This window comes from Capricornis sumatraensis, chromosome 11 (genome assembly GCF_032405125.1).
Source record: "Capricornis sumatraensis isolate serow.1 chromosome 11, serow.2, whole genome shotgun sequence".
Taxonomy (NCBI): domain Eukaryota; kingdom Metazoa; phylum Chordata; class Mammalia; order Artiodactyla; family Bovidae; genus Capricornis; species Capricornis sumatraensis.
The window spans coordinates 37,552,345-37,572,890 of record NC_091079.1 but is presented as its reverse complement, the minus strand read 5'-3'; positions in this window follow the sequence as shown (position 1 = coordinate 37,572,890).

The following is a 20,546-nucleotide window of genomic DNA, read 5'->3' as shown; positions in this document are numbered from 1 at the left end:
CCCCCAACCCCCGTCCCCCATGCCACAACAAAGAGGCAGCACAGCTGGAAATAAGTTAATTAATAAAAAACTTAAAAAATAAAATGGGTCATTTGCTGGCATAGAGATTTGAGATAAGGCTCAAGAGTATCAGGAAACCATGAGTTAAGTCTAGGATATAATTTTAGCAAGCCTTTTGGATACTGTTGAAGAGATATTCATAAGGATACTGGAAAATAGTCCAAGCCAAATTGAAGGTTTTTCCAGGACCCCTACATCAGAGAAAGTGTAGTGCATCTCTTTGTGTCATCTCTCCTGCTTTTTTTCCCCACTATATTCACACTTTTTGGTACCTGTTCCTTGGGACTGTAGGTCTTTGGGGGCATCTGGACAGGGTGGGAGGGTGGTTTACAATGACAGCCAGGAAAATGTTCCACTTGGCTCCAGAAATGATACTTCTGATTAAAAATGTTTTTCTTTTTGCCGTTCAGAACTCAGAATTAAACACACAGTTCCTTGAATGTGAGAATCAAGTCAAGTAAAAGTGTCACATTGAAAGGAGCAGGTGCAGAAGAGGAAATCTGGAAAAAGTTATATTTTTCATTCCCTATGTAGGAGATGACTTTATCTTGATGTGAGAAGAAAAACCAAGCTCAACAGCATTATTTGAAAATGCCCTTTTTTACCAAAGTTATAAAACCTAAATGTTTAATTGCTAGATAATCTTACTTCCCACTTGTTCACATTCTGTTTTTATTTGCCATATTTACTTACATCCATTTTAAGAAAAAAAAGAGAATGTTTGTGTAATATTCTTTTCACTACGACCATCAGATATGTCCTTCCCTGAAAAGATGACCTATTACTCTTAACAGGAGAGCAGCTGTTGCATTGGTGCTCAGGCAGAGAAAATATTAAGGATTTGAGGCACTTTAAAATGCAGATTCTTAGGCCCACATTCTTGGAGATTCCATTCATTAAATCTTCAGTAAGGGGACTTCTCTAGTGGCCCAGTGAGAATCCACCTGCCAATGCACAGGACACAGGTGTGATCCCTGGGCAGCTAAGCCAGTGCCCCATACCTACTGAAGCCCACGTGGCCAGAGCCCAGGCTCCACAGCAAGAGCAACTAAAGAAAACCTACAGTCGGCAATGATTATAAAATTTAGCTAAAAATTAAAGAAAAAAAAATCTCAGGAAGCCCAAGTGATCTGCATATTTGAAAGCTTTCTAGAATAGAGAAAGGCACACCAGATTTCAAGAGCTATAGATTTAGAGCAGAAATCCATGTTTTTCATTTGATAAGAATACAGTTGAAGGGTTTTCATAATGTTTGCTTTTTATGTCATCCAACTTTCACATTCTTCTTTGTTTCTCTTATTTGCAGAATTCCTACATGCCAAAATTGTTGATCTGTCAGAGCAGCGTCAAAAAGGCAGAAGATCTAGGTTATTTTGTGGCTATCAGAGCTGCAGTGTTCTTCTGTGAGACTGAAGCATCTTTATCTGTTACATGGCACTGAAACACGAAAGGAAACGGGAAACAAAACATTTTATTTTAATCTCTAATAATTTTTTCCTCTTTCTATTTTACAAGCATCCACATTGCTTTACTTGAAATAATGCTTCATGTAAAGAGTGAGAACATGCTGAAGCAAAGGAGAAATTCTTCTATTACATTGTTTGCATGATCCTTTAAATTGGCTTGCTTGACATCTTTTCCACCCTTCTCTGGGTATTTTTCCCAGGCTCATTGGCTGCAAAACTGAGCTGATGCTCCAGATGTGACTTAAGTTCTGCCAGTTGGGTGCAGTGATTGGCAGTGAAACCGAATTCTAAATAGAAGTATGGAGAAAAGCAACAGGATTTGAGACACCCATTTCACTTGTGCAATGTAGTAGATAGGGCAACGTTTCAGGGAGATAATAATTTGAGAGTTGGTCACTTGTTTCTTGACATGGGGCATTATTATTCTGAAGGCAGGCATTATTTCCAATTCTCCAGCTCATATCCAGGCTAGAGTTAACCATCTCCTTGGCAGGTCAGTTCTGCCATGTTATCCTAGAAGTCAATGCTAGAGTCACAACTTTTCCAGCTGTTTCAGGAATTTGGAAAGAACCTTTAAGTATTTTATTCTCTGTACTTAAAGCGGGAAGTGAAAGTCAAAGTGTTAGTCACTCAGTCAAGTCATGCGCTTTGTGACCCCATGGACTGTAGCCCACCAGGCTCCTCTGTCCATGAAATTCTCCAGGCAAGAATACTGGACTCGGTAGCCATGCCCTTCTCCAGGGGATCTTTCCGAAGCAGGGACTGAAGCCAGGTCTCCTAGACTGCAGGCAGATTCTTTACTGTCTGAGCCACCAGGGAAACCAGGAGAGGATAGTAATTAGATACATACCCTATGGGACCAGAGTATTTGGGTTGAAATCCTAGCTCAGCTAATCAGTAGCAGGTTACTTTTGGCAAATCTCTGAACCCCAGGCTTTTCATCTGTAAAGTAAGGAAATCACATACTGTTAGGACTGCTGTGAGGACTTGAACCGACATACACATTACATACTTAAGTGGAGCCTTGTACACAGGGAGTACACAGTAAAAATTTTAGTTGCAACCGTTATTCATTTTTTTCTGTTTAAAATACTGTTTCCTGCCTCTGGCAACTGACTGATACAAAGTGCATACAAGTTTGTCATCAATTGTGCAACTCTGGATGAGTTATTTCTTTTAGTTACAAGGTTCATGGTATTAAAGATGAACCTGATTTGATGGCACACTAACTAGTATTGAACACTTGCAAATATATTTCTCCAGCATCCCTAATATATAGAAAATATTAAGAAAATAAAATAGTAAATGCAGTACTCTGAAATAATAAGGGGAAAATGTGTTTTTTTTTTCTGATACAATGTATTTGCTCTTTTAAATATCAACTCTCAATTTTCATGAAATTCACACCAGAGTTATGGTTTATACTTCTGAATCTACAGTTAGAAACACAGTTCTGAAGAGACACATCTCTATCCTTTATAAAATATTTATTGATTTCTTCTTCACACAAGCTTCCTTCATGTAACATGTTGGAAAAAGTGTTCAGAAGAAAAAGAAGAGAACTTGTATGAATTTGTACCCAAAGATTATTCTCAGGGATTAAGAACTAATATGGAAACAATAGACAAGCAACTGTAGTGACTTCTGTATTCCTTTTGAGACCGGCCTTGGGCTCAGTCAATTAACAGCAAATAAAAAGAAAAATGAAAAGTTAGCTAACATTAATTATAACGGTTACTACTGGCTATAAGCTTACTATTTGCCAAGCCCTTTCCTCTTAACGGGTCCCAAAGAGATGGACATGACGCATCATGCACACACATCCTCTTAACACAAACAAGAACCCTGTGAGGTATTAATAGTACTATTATCTTCATTGTATAGATGATGAAACTGAAACACAGAGAAGTTAAGAGATTTTCATTGCCTCATGGTTATTAGTGACAGAGTCAAGGCTGAACACAAAAAAATATATGATACCAAAGTCCATACACCGAATCACTGTATCATACTGCCTTGTAGGTATCAAAGTAGCCTTGCCAGTCTTTAATCTTTAAATCTAAGATTCTAATATAGACAAACCTATGCTCTTCCCATATAGGACAGACAGAATACAGACAGCTTGGAGGTTCTTCTGATGAGTCAGGGCTCAGCAGCCACAAATCTCGTTTTAAACACCGCAGAAGCCAATTTCCTTGTTTAATTGCGTGTGAGATGTAGCAGTTTATAAACTACGACATATTCAGTCATCCATACACAGGTGAAATACTCAAGGTGAAGAGTGAAATTACATCTGTCGTCTCAAAAACCTTGTGTCTTCTTAAATGCTTTGCAGACGAATTGCTCCAGTTGCTCCGGAGGCAGAAAGTGCTAGAGTTTCACAAGATCTTTCGTCTTCCTCTCTTCATGGTTGCCACACATGAAGACATCCTGACAGCATTGCTAAATGTTGATGCTTACTACCAGGGAAGAGCCTGCAAGTTTTCATAATTTGGCAAGCGTCCGGGTATGACTAACCTTCAAGTTTTAAAAACTAAGAATATATGTTCTCATGAAAATATATGCTAATTATTATCAATATTATAAAATAAATATTACCTGAGTATTGAAGGTAAATGTATACCTTGGCAAATAGGACTGATTATTATCATTATTCAGTTCAGTTCAGTTCAGTCGCTCAGTCATGTCCGACTCTTTGCAACCCCATGAATCGCAGCACGCCAGGCCTCCCTGTCCATCACCAACTCCCAGAGTTTACCCAAACTCACGTCCATCGAGTTGGTGATAACATCCAGCCTTCTCCTCCTCTGTCTCCTCATTTTTAGTTTCTTTTCTACCAAGTGAAGAGCTTTAATAGGTGCTATGAAAAATATTTTGGGAATTCTCATTTTGTTATTCAATAGTAAATAAAGGCTCTTTTTGAAAATACACACTCCCTTCTCCTCCTGCTCCCAATCCCTCCCAGCATCAGGGTCTTTTCCAATGAGTCAACTTTTCTCATGAGGTGGCCAAATGATATAATATATAATATAATATCATTATTATAAAATAATATAAATAATATTGATATTATAAAATATCAATGATACAAATAATATTGAGATTATAATATCAATGATATAAAATATTATCAATATTACAGAATATATATACTGTTTATCAATTTTATCAATACTACTAGAATTTTTGGCTATGTGTACATAATCTCAATCATTTTTATTTTCTTTTCCACCCAGTGAAGAGCTTTAATAGGTGCTATGAAAAATATTTTGGGGATTCTCATTTTGTTATTCAATAGTAAATAAAGGCTCTTTTTGAAAATACACACTCACACAGAACCATCCTATGTTATAAATGGGACATATTTCTGAAAACATTATGATATCCAAAATTCAAAATAATGCGAAACAAATCTTGATAAAGAATGGTTATTTTCCCTGAATATTTATCTTATTCACTTGGCCCACCCATTTTAAATTACATAAATGTTCACACTTTTTCAAATTATGCCAGTAAAATGTGAAAGTGTTATTTCCTTTAGACATGTCCGACTTTTTGCGACCCCATGACTGTAACCTGCCAGGCTCCGCTATCCACAGGATTTCCTAGGCAAGAAGACTGGAGTAGGTTGCTATTTCTTTCTCCATGCTAGTAAAATGAAGCTCTATTAATATCTACATTGCCTTATTTTAAAAAATTAAAGTCAAATTCATGTAAAAAACGCAACCAAAAAAAAAACTGCATTCAACTTTTCAACACTTTGTGGATGTACATGAGTCTATGTAAAGAAACCAGGCTGCTTATCAACAAACAGATCTGTCTGCAGTTGGGCCAAATGATGCTGGCCCAATAGGAAATGATATAAAGCATGCTTCAAAAACAACTCAAAAATGCATGTACTTTGACAGAAGTCTGTTAGTGATTCAGATAGAGGAACACATGAGCAATTTAGGGTTTAATCTTGAGGCTGGTTTTGAGTTGGACTGGTTTGAACAAAGTTTGTTTATTCTATGTATCTAGAGACAGAGCTGATACATCTCCTAGTTTCGGATAGCTTAAAATGTCTATTCCCATTTGGACAGATTTGATAAGCCTATTTGCAGATAACTAGTACTCATATATGAGTTGTTGCATGTGCACTGCTTGAGCTAAGACATGTTTTGAAAAATAGTCTTCTCTGCAATTGTATCTGTATTTGTATTTTGGACAGCTGGGGTTTCCCTCCTCCTTGAGTATTCAAGGTAAATGTATACATTGGCAAATGGGACTCTAATGATTAGCCTATCAACCAGGAGATGAATGAGGGGACACCAAACAATAGATCAAAAGAAAGTTATACTGATGTGTGTTCCTGGGGAAGGATGGGTCAGGGCACAGTGACAGAACCCAGGTTGCATATTGTTTAGTCCAGGCATGAGAATGAAGAAAGAGAAGAAAATGGTAGCAAACACCTAGTGAGAACAGGAAAACAATATGAAGGTGGTTAGCTGAGAAAATTTTGGAGAAAGATAACATTTTTGTAGAGATAACCAGGAAAAACTATGAAATTCAGAATGTGGATGTTTAGGGTTGTATTAATCTTAATGAGTACCATAAGTAGTTTTCCAAACAATACTAATTGTTCTTACTGTTAATAGTTACTTGTCTTTAGTTGAATTGTGTTTCATTTTCTTTTACTCTCTTCACAACAATCATACTCAGCCAATACTCAGGAAACTCAATATAGGGGTATTCTCTAGAGGTCCAGTGGTTAAGACTCCACACTTCCATCGCAGGGAACAGGAGTTCCATCCCTGGTCAGGGAACTAAGATCTTGTGTGCCACACAGTATGGCCAAAAAAATAAATAAGTAAATAAAGGAATAAATGAATAAAAAAGAAAACTCAATATATCTGTGTCTATATCTCAGTTCAGTTCAGTTCAGTTGCTCTATCGTGTCCGACTCTTTGCAACCCCATGAATCACAGCACACCAGGCCTCCCTGTCCATCACCGACTCCCGGAGTTCACTCAGACTCACGTCCATCGAGTCGGTGACGTCATCCAGCCATCTCATCCTCGGGCGTTCCCTTCTCCTCCTGTCCCCAATCTCTCCCAGCATCAGAGTCTTTTCCAATGAGTCAACTCTTCGCATGAGGTGTCCAAAGTACTGGAGTTTCAGCTTTCCCATCATTCCTTCCAAAGAAATCCTAGGGCTGATCTCCTTCAGAATGGACTGGTTGGATCTCCTTGCAGTCCAAGGGACTCTCAAAAGTCTTCTCCAACACCATAGTTCTAAAGCATCAATTCTTTGGTGCTCAGCCTTCTTCACAATCCAACTCTTACATCCATACATGACCATTGGAAAAACCATAGCCTTGACTAGACGGACCTTAGTCGGCAAAGTAATGTCTCTGCTTTTGAATATGCTATCTAGGTTGGTCATAACTTTTCTTCCAAGGAGTAAGCGTCTTTTAATTTCATGGCTGCAATCATCATCTGCAGTGATCTTGGAGCCCAAAAAAATAAAGTCTGACACTGTTTCCACTGTTTCCCTGTAAATTTCCCACAAAGTGATGGGACCGGATGCCATGATCTTCGTTTTCTGAATGTTGAGCTTTAAGCCAACTTTTTCACTCTCCTCTTTCACTTTCATCAAGAGGCTTTTTAGCTCTTCTTCACTTTCTGCCATAAGAGTGGTGTCATCTGCATATCTGAGGTTATTGATATTTCTCCCAGCAATCTTGATTCCAGCTTGTGCTTCTTCCAGTCCAGCATTTCTCATGAGGTACTCTGCATAGAAGTTAAATAAGCAGGGTGACAATATACAGCCTTGACGTACTCCTTTTCTTATTTGGAAACAGTCTGTTGTTCCATGTCCAGTTCTAACCGCTGCTTTCTGACCTGCATATAGGTTTCTCAAGAGGCAGATCAGGTGGTCTGGTATTCCCATCTCTTTCAGAATTTTCCACAGTTTATTGTGATCCACACAGTCAAAGGCTTTGGCATAGTCAATAAAGCAGAAATAGATGTTTTTCTGGAACTCTCTTGCTTTTTCCATGATCCAGCGGATGTTGGCAATTTGATCTCGTTCCTCTGCCTTTTCTAAAACCAGCTTGAACATCAGAGAGTTCACGGTTCACATATCGTTGAAGCCTGGCTTGGAGAATTTTGAGCATTACTTTGCTAGCATGTGAGATGAGTGCAATTGTGCGGTAGTTGGAGCATTCTTTGGCATTGCCTTTCTTTGGGATTGGAATGAAAACTGATCTTTTCCAGTCCTGTGGCCACTGCTGAGTTTTCCAAACTTGCTGACATATTGAGCGCAGCACTTTCACAACATCATCTTTCAGGATTTGAAATAGCTCAACTGGAATTCCATCACCTCCACTAGCTTTGTTCATAGTGATGCTTTCTAAGGCTCATTTGACTTCACTTTCCAAGATGTCTGGCTCTAGATTAGTGATCACACCATCATGATTATCTGGGTTGTGAAGATCTTTTTTGTACAGTTCTTCTGTGTATTCTTGCCATCTCTTCTTAATATCTTCTCCTTCTGTTAGGTCCATACCATTTCTGTCCTTATCAAGCCCATCTTTGCATGAAATGTTCCCTTGGTATCTCTAATTTTCTTGAAAAGATCTTTCCCATTCTGTTCCTATCACTAAATTAGAATAATTATTTTGGGATTTAATTTTCATATTCAACTGTTATTAAAGTCAGGGTCAGTTTCAGAGGCATGTGACCAATGCGTTTGCACGAGAACCCACATTTAGAAGGAAGCCCATTCTTGAGGTTTAATGCTTTGTGGACACCATCTTGAAATTTGTATTAATTTGATCTCTGAATTGGAGTTTTGTGGGTCAAGTTTGATGGGACAGTGCAGCATGAGACAGGGGCTCTTAGGCTCAGCACACATGCCCTCCCACTTCCCTGCCTCCCTGAAACCTGTTCTTAACCACCTGCTCCTCTCCTCCACCCAGCAACCACTGTGGGCATTCACAACCCCTCCCCAACAGTGGAGTGTGGACTGGATACAGGGAGGGTTGTGGGGAGGTGCACATACTCTGCAGATTGAGTAGTGGGAAGGGACCCTGAGCGTCTGTGAGGGTCCAACTCACCTTTGAATATCTCCGGGGCCCAAAGAAGCCCATGAGTAAATAAAAAATTAAAACCATGATTGACAGAAAGAGAGAGAGAACAAGTCCAAAAAATAAAAAAATAAAATTTTGTACTGCTTTTGGAACGTGGGGTTCAACATGCAACTTTGGAACTGGGCGCCACAGATTTCATCATTGGTTCAAATGAAAAATTCCTCTTACAGTGATTATGTAGGCCAGTGCTATTCAAACATTGTTGAAGAAATAGGACTCACAATTTAAAGAAACCTTATGGGGAGTTCCCTGGGGGTCCGGTGGTTAGGACTCTGTGCTCTTGCTACTAAGGGGCCTGGGTTCAATCTCTGGTTGGGGAAACTAAGGTACTGCAAGTCATGGGGAACAGTCACACACAAAAAAAGTAAAAGGAAAAGAAAACGTTCTGCTTTTTCCTGACCTGTGTATGAAGGCAAGTTTCCACCAGTTCTGTTGCCTTGCTCTTCCTCCCCCTCTGCAGGTAACCAACAGTCCTGTCTCTGAAGAACACAATCTGAAAATCCCATTAACTACAGCGAACTCCTCATTTGACAGAAGCAGAAATCTAGGCCCAGAAATCAAGAAACTTCTCCATGATCCCCAAATACCTCCCCTAAGTTTTTTGAGAGGAGCAAACCTCTTGCAGTTTCTGAAAGGAGCAAACCTGCTTTAATCATGTGTAACGATGCCCAAGATGGCTTCCACCATCAGTGTACTGGTTGTAGCTGACTAAGCTTACCATAGGAACGTACATGCCCAGGACATAAATCTTTTTCATTCACCTAAATTTCCTTTTCTTACATCTCCTGCCCTTTCACTGTGTACTTCCTATGCTAGACACTGAGCGGAGAGCTTTCCATAGAAAAGCTCTCTTACCATACTGTCTCATGGTCTCTCAGAATCCATGCTTATTATTTTATACATGAAGACACGAGCCCTTAAAATGCTTAAGTGAAGTTTGTCTGGGTAGGGAGAGCAAAGCTGGCATTTGAACACAAGTCTGGCTGCCTCTGGGGCTCCCAGGTAAGGCTAGTGGTAAAGAACCACCTTGCCAGTGCAGGTAGACACGAGAAACTCGGGTTCAGTCCCTGGATTGGGAAGATCTCTGGAGGAGGGCACGGCAACCCACTCCAGTATTCTTGCCAGGAGAATCCCATGGACAGAGGAGCCTGGCAGGCTACAGTTCACAGGGTCCCACAGAGTCAGACATGACTGAAGAGACTTAGCACCCTCAAAGCTGGCTGCCTCCCATCTCTTTCTGAAAGGAGGCAAAACCAGTACAAGTCACTCCTGTGTTCCCTAGCACTTCCTAGCTCCTTTCATCCAGCAACCCAGGAGGGATTTCAGGTACCTGACAAACCTCCAATTGAGAGGGTAGCATTGACATATGTATGCTACTATGTGTAAAATAGCTAGCTAGTGGGAAGCTGCCATATAACACCGGGAGCCCAGCCCCGTGCTCTGTGATAATCTAGAGGAGTGGAATGAAGGGTAGGAGTGGGAAGGAGGCTCAAAAGGGAGGGGATTTATATATTCTTATGACTGATTCATGTTGTTGTACGACAGAAACCAATATAACACATTAAAGCACTTACCTTCCAATTAATATATATGTATCAATTGTGCATATATGTATGTATGTATGTATGTGTAATTGATTCACTTTTCTGTACACTTGAAACTATCACAATCACCTGGGCTTCCCAAGTGGTGCTAGTGGTAAAGAACCCACCTGCCAGCGTAGGTAGACATAAGAGACGAGGGTTTGATCCCTGGGTCAGGGAGATCCTCTGGAGGGTATGGCAACCCACTCCAGTTGTAAGTCAACTATGCTCTAATACAAAAATTTAAAGAGAAAAAAAAGGATTCATTCACTGCAGGAGGCTGTCGGTGTTCCATGGGATATCCAAGGCTAGGACAGAGATGGCTATCAATGGGATCTCAGATAGAGCTGCCTACAGTGAGTATCTAAGGAGTATGTTATAGGGGAAAACAAAATCATAATTTTTAATTACTGTGCTAGCTTCTGAGGCTGCCGCCCCAGCTGGAATTTAAGAGTTGCCAGAGCCTGCTGCTGCCCGAAGCTGTTTTCCAGCTGCCACTCTTGGAAAATTGACAAATTTTACCCATGAGTAGCAACTCTGTTGCAGTTTCTTATTTTGATCAATCATAACACTTGAGGAATTTGCTACAGTGAACATCCGGAACCACTGGAATCTGGGTGCTGAGTTTGTTTATAGCACTAAAGAACAGGGGAAGTTTACATTTGTCATCTGTTTTATCAAGATTGCTCTTTTTAATTTCTCAAATGATTGAAATACTTTCTTTCACAGCCTCTAATCTCAATCTTCAAATATCACCTGCTTGAAAAAAAAAAAATCAGTTAAGGTTTGGAAATTTCACTAGCCAAATTCTAAAGTATTTTATGGAGCGATTATGCTTGACTTCTGTGTTTGATTAAGTAAGTACTCATTTTGGGTGGCTTTATTATTTTTGGATAAGTCTCTCAACTTAATCAACACTGGAAATTCCCTTCCCAGACACACAAAGAATGAGGTTCTCATGCTAAAGTTTGAAACGATTATATTGCAACTTAAATACTATTTAAAATATAATACATGCATTGGGAATATTCAATGTGTGTGAAAGGTACTTTCCTGATTCTAAAATTTATTTCAGATTTCCAGGCAACTATATCTGCTCTGTCCTTAAAACCTTCAATAAAGGGCAATATAAAACAAAATAATATATCCTTCATTGTACACATTCATGTATTTGTTCTACAATATTTATTAACTATCTGTCATTTTTCAAGCTTTGCAATAAGAGCTGAGGGTTGAGAGATGAACTGGCTACATTCACTCCCACCTAAGATATTGATATCAAACTTTCTAATGTTATGATTGAAACAGGTACTGGGTACAGCAAAGGTAGAAAAGAAAGAGTGGTTGGTACTCTGTGCCATGTGCTTAGTCACATCTGACTCTTTGTGATCCCTTGGACTGTAGCCTGCCAGGCTCCTCTGTCCTTGGAATTTTCCAGGCAAGAATACTGCAGTGGGTTACCATTGCCTCCTCCAGGGGATCTTTCTAACCCAGTGATCAAACCCACGTCTTCTGTGTCCCCTTCCTTGCAGGTAGATTCTTCACCCACTGAGCCATCGGGAAATCCCCAAATAATTACTCAGTCATGTCTGACTCTTTGTGACTCCATGAACTGTAGCCCGCCAGGCTCCTATGTCCCTGGAATTCTCCAGGCAAGAATACTAGAGTGGGTAGACATTCCCTTCTCCAGGGGATCTTCCCCAGCCAGGGATCAAACCCAGGTCTCCTGCATTGCAGGCAGATTCTTTACTCTCTGAGCCACCAGGGAGTCCCCAGTACTTGGAGCTGGGAAAATCTGGGGCAGGGAGAAACAGAGTTCAAGAAAACTTCATAGAATGGAAAAGTACAGAGCAAAGAGAAACAGTAGACAGAATTCAATTAATTTACATGTCATATTTTATTAGGCACTACTTTAATTTACATGATCTTATTTGCTTGTACCTCACCAAGAGTTATATAACAAGGAGTTTATGTCCATTTTACCAGTGAAGTTATTTGGGCAGAAGATTGAGTAGAAAGCGAGAGACAGAAGAGTAACCCAAATCTCCAGTGTTTTTTATTTGTTTGTTTGTATTTTCAATTCTAGTCCCTGTCTCTTTCTTTTATACAAGAGTGGCCTTGTCAAGTGAAGGGAGTCCACCAGCCTGATACTCCTAAAGATTTTTTTAAATGTTTTTGATGTGGACCATTTTTTTAAAGTCTTTATTGAGTTTGTTATAATATTGTTTCTGTTTTATGTTTTTGGTTCTTCGGCTATGAGGTATGTGGCATCTCAGCTCCCTGACCAGGGATCGAACCCATACCTTCTGCATTGGAAGGCAAAGTCTTAACCACTGCACCACCAGGGAAGTCCCCCTACTCCAAGTCCTGGATTGATACTCTTAGTTGTTACCATCTGCAGTACCCAGTGCACGGTCTATCTTAGTAACTCAATGACACCCCAACAAATAGAGTAGCTCATTAAAAGCACAACACAGGGGACTTCCCTGGTGGTCCAGTGGTTAAGACTTCACCTTTTAATGCAGAGGGTACAAGTTCAATCCCTGGTCGGGGAGCTAAGATCCCATATGCCTTGCAGCCAAAAAACCAAAACATAAAACAGAAGCAGTAGTGCAACAAATTCAGCAAAGATTTTTAAAATGGTCCACATCAAAAAAAAAAAAAATCTTAAAAAAAAATAAATAAAACTACAATGGAAGCACAACTCTGGTATCAAAAATAATGAAGCCCTTGGAATCAGGACACCAAATTCACATAACTTGCACAGTCACTAACTAGCAAGATGATCAGAAGTCAATTGCTTGGGCCATGAATAAGTTCTGTACAATCAGTCATAGCCATGTCACCAAATTAGCGCAGGGGAGTGTTTCTGTTGCAGAAGAAAGAAGCATTTAATTTTAGTTGAATCTAAATTTTGATTCCTCACTGGACTTCTGTCCCAGAGTCGTCCTCTATCACTCCTCTCATCCATGTCAACCACCCCCACTGACCTCAAAACCCATCAGCTGTAGAAAAGTTGTAAGCAGTGGAGTGACAAGGTAAAAGCTGCTTTTAAATTCACCTGTTGTCTTCATATCACATTTCCTTTAGAGCCAATCCCATCTCAAGAATTTTTTACAGACAACGTTTGACTGACAGACTCTTACTTGTGTGTCTTTTTCCATCCCAGTTCTACCTATTGAAGGGACGAGATTCAGAATCTCACTGCAGAGATTTGAAAGCAGGGAAATGTGAACAACTGAGGCCACTTTTGTAATCAATCTACCCTCAGAAAAAAAAGAAGGCAGAAATGAAGACTCTCCCTTCAGAGTCACAGTAAAATGATGCCCCAAGTAAAGTCAGCAGTGATTTGTTGTGATTTGTTTTTCCTTAGTGGATCTATTTCTGATAATTCTATCTACACCGAAACTATGGTTCTGAACGTGGGGATTCCTCTAACATTCAAGTCTGGCAGGGTCATCAGACATCGAAAGAGCAAGGATCCACTGGGCAGGGCAACTCATAGGCTGCAGTCAGATCTCACCAAGCTGGCAGTTAGAAAACAGGGCCATTGAGTTATAGGAGGGAGTGGGTGGCTTTGTGCAAGTCAGGAGGAGCAGGGAGGGAGAACTTAATGACCTCAGTGGCCAAGCAGGCCAAGCTCTCTCCACTGCTATGACTAATGATTTGATAAATGAAAAAATGTACTTTGGCTGACAAATCACTACAGCACTATTGTATGTTTTGCTTTAAACCACGAGAGCCAGAGAGGAGGTTCCTTAAGCTGTTTGCAGATGGAAACTAATGATTTATGTTCTCACACATGGACTTGCAAGCAGGGACCGCGTCACTGTTTTTCAAATTGTAAACAGCCCGCTCCAGTGGTCAGCAGGCGTTTCCAGGATAGCATGTCTGCCTCCAGCCTCTCCCATGTATATTTCTGCTATGTTAAGTGTGACCTTTTATTACGGCTGTCTTCCTAAGATGCTACATCAGATTTGAAAGCAAAAGCATGTTATTTCAATGAAGTGATTTAGTGAAAGATTAAAATGTATAAAAGGTATCTTTTATGATGCTATAAACCTGTGTCATAGACTTTACAATTGTGGGTGTTTAAAATGTTTGCAATCAAGATGCATGTTTTCATAAGGTGAACACCCTGGAGACATACATGTCTAGGTATTTTAACATTTTTCTTTTCCCCACTCATCCTCCAGGAAAAGTAGGTTTCAAATATCTCACTCATTCTTTAACCATACCACATGAGTCAGTTACATACATCAGTGGATCAGAGTCCAAATTATTTTGCCAGTATCTTGGCCCGGATTAACAATTATGGCTTCTTAATGGCACTTTAAGTCTACTTATATTGCTTGAATGTCAAATGCAATTTCATCATCTGAATCAGTGATATACATATATAGATTTCCTAACTCCAAATCTTTTTTCACAATATTGATATAATTAATTCATGAATGATTTAATTCCCATCACAAACTTTACACATGGTAACTAAACAGAGATATAAATCTTTTGCTGGAAGTTGTCATGTAGGATGTGAAATGTTTAGACTCACTGGTTTTGTTTTGCTTTATTTCAACAAGTAGAAGTAGTATTTTGATCAATGACCAAAATTCAGAATATCACTGTAGTCTAAAGGAGAATTTCCTGCTGGGAAATTTGCTCAAAAGAGTTTATTACAAGATGTAACTACTACAAGGGATATGGGGACAGATTTGCTTATTCACGCATTTTTAAAAAACATTCTTGTAGGACACTTTGCTAGTTTCCTATGATTGAAGAGCTTAGATTGTAGTAGCCACTTGCTGGATTTTATTGAAAGAATGTTTAAAGAACATACATCAGATTGTGAGGCATTAAAAATAGGGAGAATATCCAGTTTTGGCAAACACTTGGGAGAAACGATTTCTCTCAAATACTGCTATAGAAGTACGAATTAATACAATCTCTCTGGAGGGCAATTTGACAATAAGGTATGTGGAGTTATAAAACTGTGCATTCCCCTCCATCCGCTAATTCTACTTCTAATAATTTAACTCCAATCATGACTGGACAAAGCAAAGATATTTAAGCAAAGATGTGTATAAAAGGATGCTATATTCAGCACCTTCCAGTTAAAATTGGAAGCAATCTCCTTTAATTAGAGATTGGTCAAATATTAGTAAATTATGGTAATTCAAAAAAAGGGAAACAATGTCACCATTAAAGTAATGATGGAAACCTGAATGAAATGATGCTTAAATTGGTCTCAAATATTGTTGCTTGAAAAAGTAAGTTGGGACAGGGCGTTTCTAATTCCACTCTGGTAACTATAGACTTGGGGCTTCTCTGATGGCTCAGTGGGTCCTGCAATGCAGGAGACACCAGACATGCTGGTTGGATCATGGGTCAGGAAGATCCCCTGGAGGAGGAATTGGCAACCTACTCCAATTTCCTTGCCTGAAAAATCCCATGGACAGAGGTGCCTGGTGGGCTACAGTCCAAAGGGTCACAAAGAGTCAGACACAACTGAGCACAGCACAAACAAAATGCTATAGAAGTAACTTTATGTGCATGCCTGTGTGCTCATTTACATATACACAAACATTCATGTGGATTTAAATGCATATGCATATTGAGTCAGCAAAAGAAACAATATAAATAGCAGTTATAGACCACCAGTAGGTTGATGACAATAAAGATCATTGCTGCTTTTTATTTTTGAATTTTCTGTTTAAATGTCTCAACTGGGATTACTGTACAAAAATAAAACATGAACATAGCGTAGACTAGTTCAATTGCATGTATGTCCTTAAAGCAGAAACTAAAGCTGCTGCCTGGACATAATTCATTGCCCAGACTAGCCTGGCTGCTAAAGACCTCTTGAGACCATTTAAATAGATTACCTTGAGGAAGTTAGGTAGCTAACACAGTATCAGATGATTTATCTGAAGTTATTCTTATAGAGAATCTCTCAATAACATATTTCCTTTTGAGCTTTCATTTATCCAGAACACTTTAACCACCTTTTTTTTTTTTTTTCTGTCCTAGTGATCCATTTGCTTGTCTATTGGGAAACAGACATGGATCCTCCCTCAGCATCAATCAGGGCATAGCACTGCTCAATACACACAGTATTTTAGTTCACAGAGACCCACATTCTCTATTTTTCTCTTCTTTTAAAGCCTCTTCCATCCTCACAGTTACCGCCTATGACCGAGAAGGAGGAAGAATATTTAGACTTCCAAAATGCAGCAAGAATTTGGATAGGTTCCCCAGACAGCTTATTCATATTTTTTTTCTTCCTGGTTTCTGGCTGAGACATGTGATGCTGGAACATTATAAATCCACATCTCAGTCTTTTAAAGTTGAGGAAACACCTCAGTAAAGAAGCAAAAGCTCCTGATTGGGATGACTTTTGAAACCTATCCAGCTATGAATAATCTTTGAAAGAAGCAGTTTGGATGTTAAAGGGACTGATATGTGGGTATCTGCTTTTTCATGTTACTGAAAACGGTTTAGAAAAGCAGAAATGTTTCAATGTCAAAGTACTTTTTGTTTATTAAGTTTTCACAGCTATATATAAAAGCTATCTGATTTCTTATCATAGCCCCAAATTGACGATTATGGGAGGAAGTAGCTAGGGGGACCCCAATCATATTAGTGGTCACAACAAACCACTTTAATAACTGTGAAGAAAATTTTTTTCTCTTAAAAAATTGAGATGTAATTTGCTCACTACAAAATCCATCCTTTAAAGTGTGTAATTTTAAAAAAAAGTGTTTTTCAGTCTATTCTCAAAGTAGTGAAACTATCATCACTACCTAATCAGAACCCTTCATCACCCCATGAAGAAGCATCATCCCCATTATCAGTCACTCTGCATGCCACCTTCCTCCTGGTTCCAGGGACCACTAATCTACTTTCAGCTTCCATGGACTTAGCTATTTTATTGTGAAGAAATTCTTAACATGTTCACTTTAGAGATGATGAAACTGAGGTCCAGAGACTAATAAGCTGTCTGGGGTCATCCTATTTGTATGCTGTACAGTCAGAATGTGACCTCGAGTCTTCTTGCTTTTGGTATAAAAGGAGGATATGTGAAGTGTTTGTTGAGATCTTGTTGTTGTTGTTATTGTTTAGTCCCTAAGTCATGTCTGACTCTTTTTGAGACCTCATGGACTGTAGCTCACCAGGCTTCTCTGTCCATGAGATTTTCCAGGCAAGAATACTGAACGGGTCGCCATTTCCTTCTCCAGGGGTCTTCCCGACCCAGCCACCCAAGAAGCACTTGCTGAAATTAGAACCATTAGTAACTCTCTTCTTTGACCAAGGTCTGCACTAATTAGCACATGTCTAAAGCAGATGGGACAGCAAAAGATTGCCTTTATTACTGACAAAGATGATGTGGGAGCAAGTGCTAATATTTTTGGGAAAATGGACTCATCAATACTGAGTCCAGAAGTATGGCAGACATCTTCATCCAAGTACAGAACATTCTGGAAGACCACTCTTACAGAGAGCAAACAGGGGACGAACAATACCCCTTATTCTTTGTAGACAGGCCACTGCCAAGGAAGAGAAAAGGGGTGAGATAAGTTGAGTATGCCTACTTTATTTTTCTTAAACTTACCAGGAAGGAAGTCTCTCCTTTTCTTCCATGGAGCAGTAGATAAGAAGGAAACAGACGTGTGGAAGCATCGTTCCCATGCAATAGTTTGAGATTGTGCGGTCTCATAACTTTAAGAACCAAACAGCGTGTGTTCTTTTTAGCTCTCATAAATTTTATAGATTCCTGGGAAAAGATAAATAAGAGGTGACAAACCAGGAGAGTTGGGTCTTCTCCAACATTCCTCCTCCCATCCATGTCATCACTTGCTGTCACTTTCTGCCCCAGATTAGGTATATATAGTTCCGATTTAGAGGGAGAAGACTTTATTTGAAAAAGGAAGAACTTTAGAAGAGATTTCCAGGTAGGAAAGGCAGTTGAGGAGCACCTGACTGATATCCTTTTCTAACTGAAAGAATCCACAGGGTAGAAGAGGAGCAGATTCTTCTCTGCAGGTGGAGTCTGATGAGCGGGAGCCTAGCAGGTGTGTCCCAGGGTTCTGGAACATGAACGCGGGTCAGCGGAAGAAGGTAGCCCAGTGGAAGAAGGTGTACTCCAAAACACCTCCAGAACCTACAACCCACAAGTGCGACAGAGCAGATTCAGAAGTGCTGGTTTGCCGAAGAGATTAGTATAAGCTAGGTCACAGGTCCTAGAAGTCACATGATCAGGAGAAGCAAGGTCTCCTAAAGCTGGTGTGCAGAGTACTGCTGGCTGGTTTCATAATGGAAAAGCCTGAGGAGAATGAGCAAGGTTCAAAAACGAGATAATCTCTCAACACAGCCCGGCCATGACATGAAGCAAACAAGAGTGGAGACTGAATCCCATGGTCAGTATACCAGTGTGTCGCCAGTCACGAAGTGATAACCTCCTGCTTGCCTGAGAGGCTTCCTTCTTCCATCTTCTGTCCCATTCTTGAGAATTTAGCTTTGGGGTCAGACAAAGAAAAGGAGCGTCTAAGATAGAGAACTTTGAACGGGACTGAACCTGAGATTAGCAATCTTGAATTTACACAAAAACATCTTGGGTTGAACTAAGAGTTTTTCCCCTCAGAAGGGCTTTATTAGTTATTCTGTTAAGGGTCAGAAATGGGGGCTCATGAACTAAGTTTTGAAAAAATACTTTTTGCATACGTGGGTTTTGCGATTTATTTTAATTGTGAGTCAGTATTGTTGTTGTTTAGTCACTAAATTGTGTCCAACTCTTGTCAACCCCATGGGCTATAGCATGCCAGGCTTCCCTGTCCTTCACTATCTCCCAGCGTTTGTTCAGAATCAGATCCATTGAGTCACTGATGCCATCCAATCATGTCATCCTCTGTAACCCCCTTCTCCTCTTGCCCTCAATCTTTCCCAGCATCAGAGTCTTTTAGAATGAGTCGGCTCTTCGCATGAGGTAGCCAAAGTACTGCATCTTCAGTTTCAGCATCAGTCTTTCCAATGAATATGCATGGTTGATTTCCTTTAGGATTGGCTGGTTTGATCTCCTGGCTGTCCAAGGGACTCTCAAGAGTCTTTTCCAACACTGCAGTTCAAAAGCATCAATTCTTTGGTGCTCAGTGTAAACTTATCCATAATGTCACTGTGCTATTGTGTCATGCTTTTCTTCTAACCACTTTCCATTCTACTAGGTCTTGGGGGCAAATTGAATAGAAACATTTTAATCTAGCAAATGCACTGTAATTAACAGAAGATCAGATTTCTACAGACCTGATTCTAAAGTGTTCCAAAGAAGATCATTCTAAGTGCTTTCACAGGACGATAATCATTCTCAGTGGTTCTTTGGATTTCAACCAAGACCCTCAAATGAGATAAATCCAAAATTACAGCTCTTGACAGCAGTAGCTGAGAAGTGGATGATTAGAGGATATAATCTCCATGACAACCTTGTTCTCAGAGAGAGTGCTTTTTAGATTACGTCAATGATACAAATTTCCTTGAGAAATGATGTAATGGATTTTAATACTCACTTTCTATTTCTTTGAGTAGATGATGATGTAAAAGGTTGAACCAAAAAATAACAACCAGTCTTACATATGCCAGTCCTCTGCTGCATTGGTAAATTACAGCTGTGGTCTCCACCAGGTAATTAAAAGGGGTTTATGAATAACGATCCACGTTTGGGGTTATCTAGATTTTCCACAATACATGATCCATGAGTCTTAGAATCGGAGCACTAAAAGAGACTTAAAAGTTTTATAGTTCTTTCTCCTGACCCCAGTCTACAGATAGTGAATACAAGCTTCAGAAAAGCACTGCTCTTTGATTTAGTGGACTATATTTGTTTGCAGCAGAACCTAGGTCTGAGGAAAGTGGTTCTTGAGCTTCTTATAAACTCACAAGTAATATATTCCTCCTTTGATTCAATTGCACAGAAAACATAATCTATGAAGATGTGTTGTTCATGCCTACAAAGTTGCTTCAGTTCTATCTACAAAATTGTGTCTGAGTCTTTGCAACCCTATGGACTGCAGTCTTCCAGGCTCCTCTGTCCATGCGATTCTGCAGGCAAGAATATTGGAGTGGGTTACCATGTCCTCCTCTAGGGGATCTTCCCAACGCAGGGATGGAACTCACATCTCTTAGGTCTCCTGCATTGGCAGGCAGGTTCTTTACTGCCACCTGAGAAGCCCATGAAGATATGTTATTAATCTAGAATCAGGCAGGACACCATAGAGTTTCAGAGCCTGGCTTCTGAGACTCAACTGCTTGGTTTCA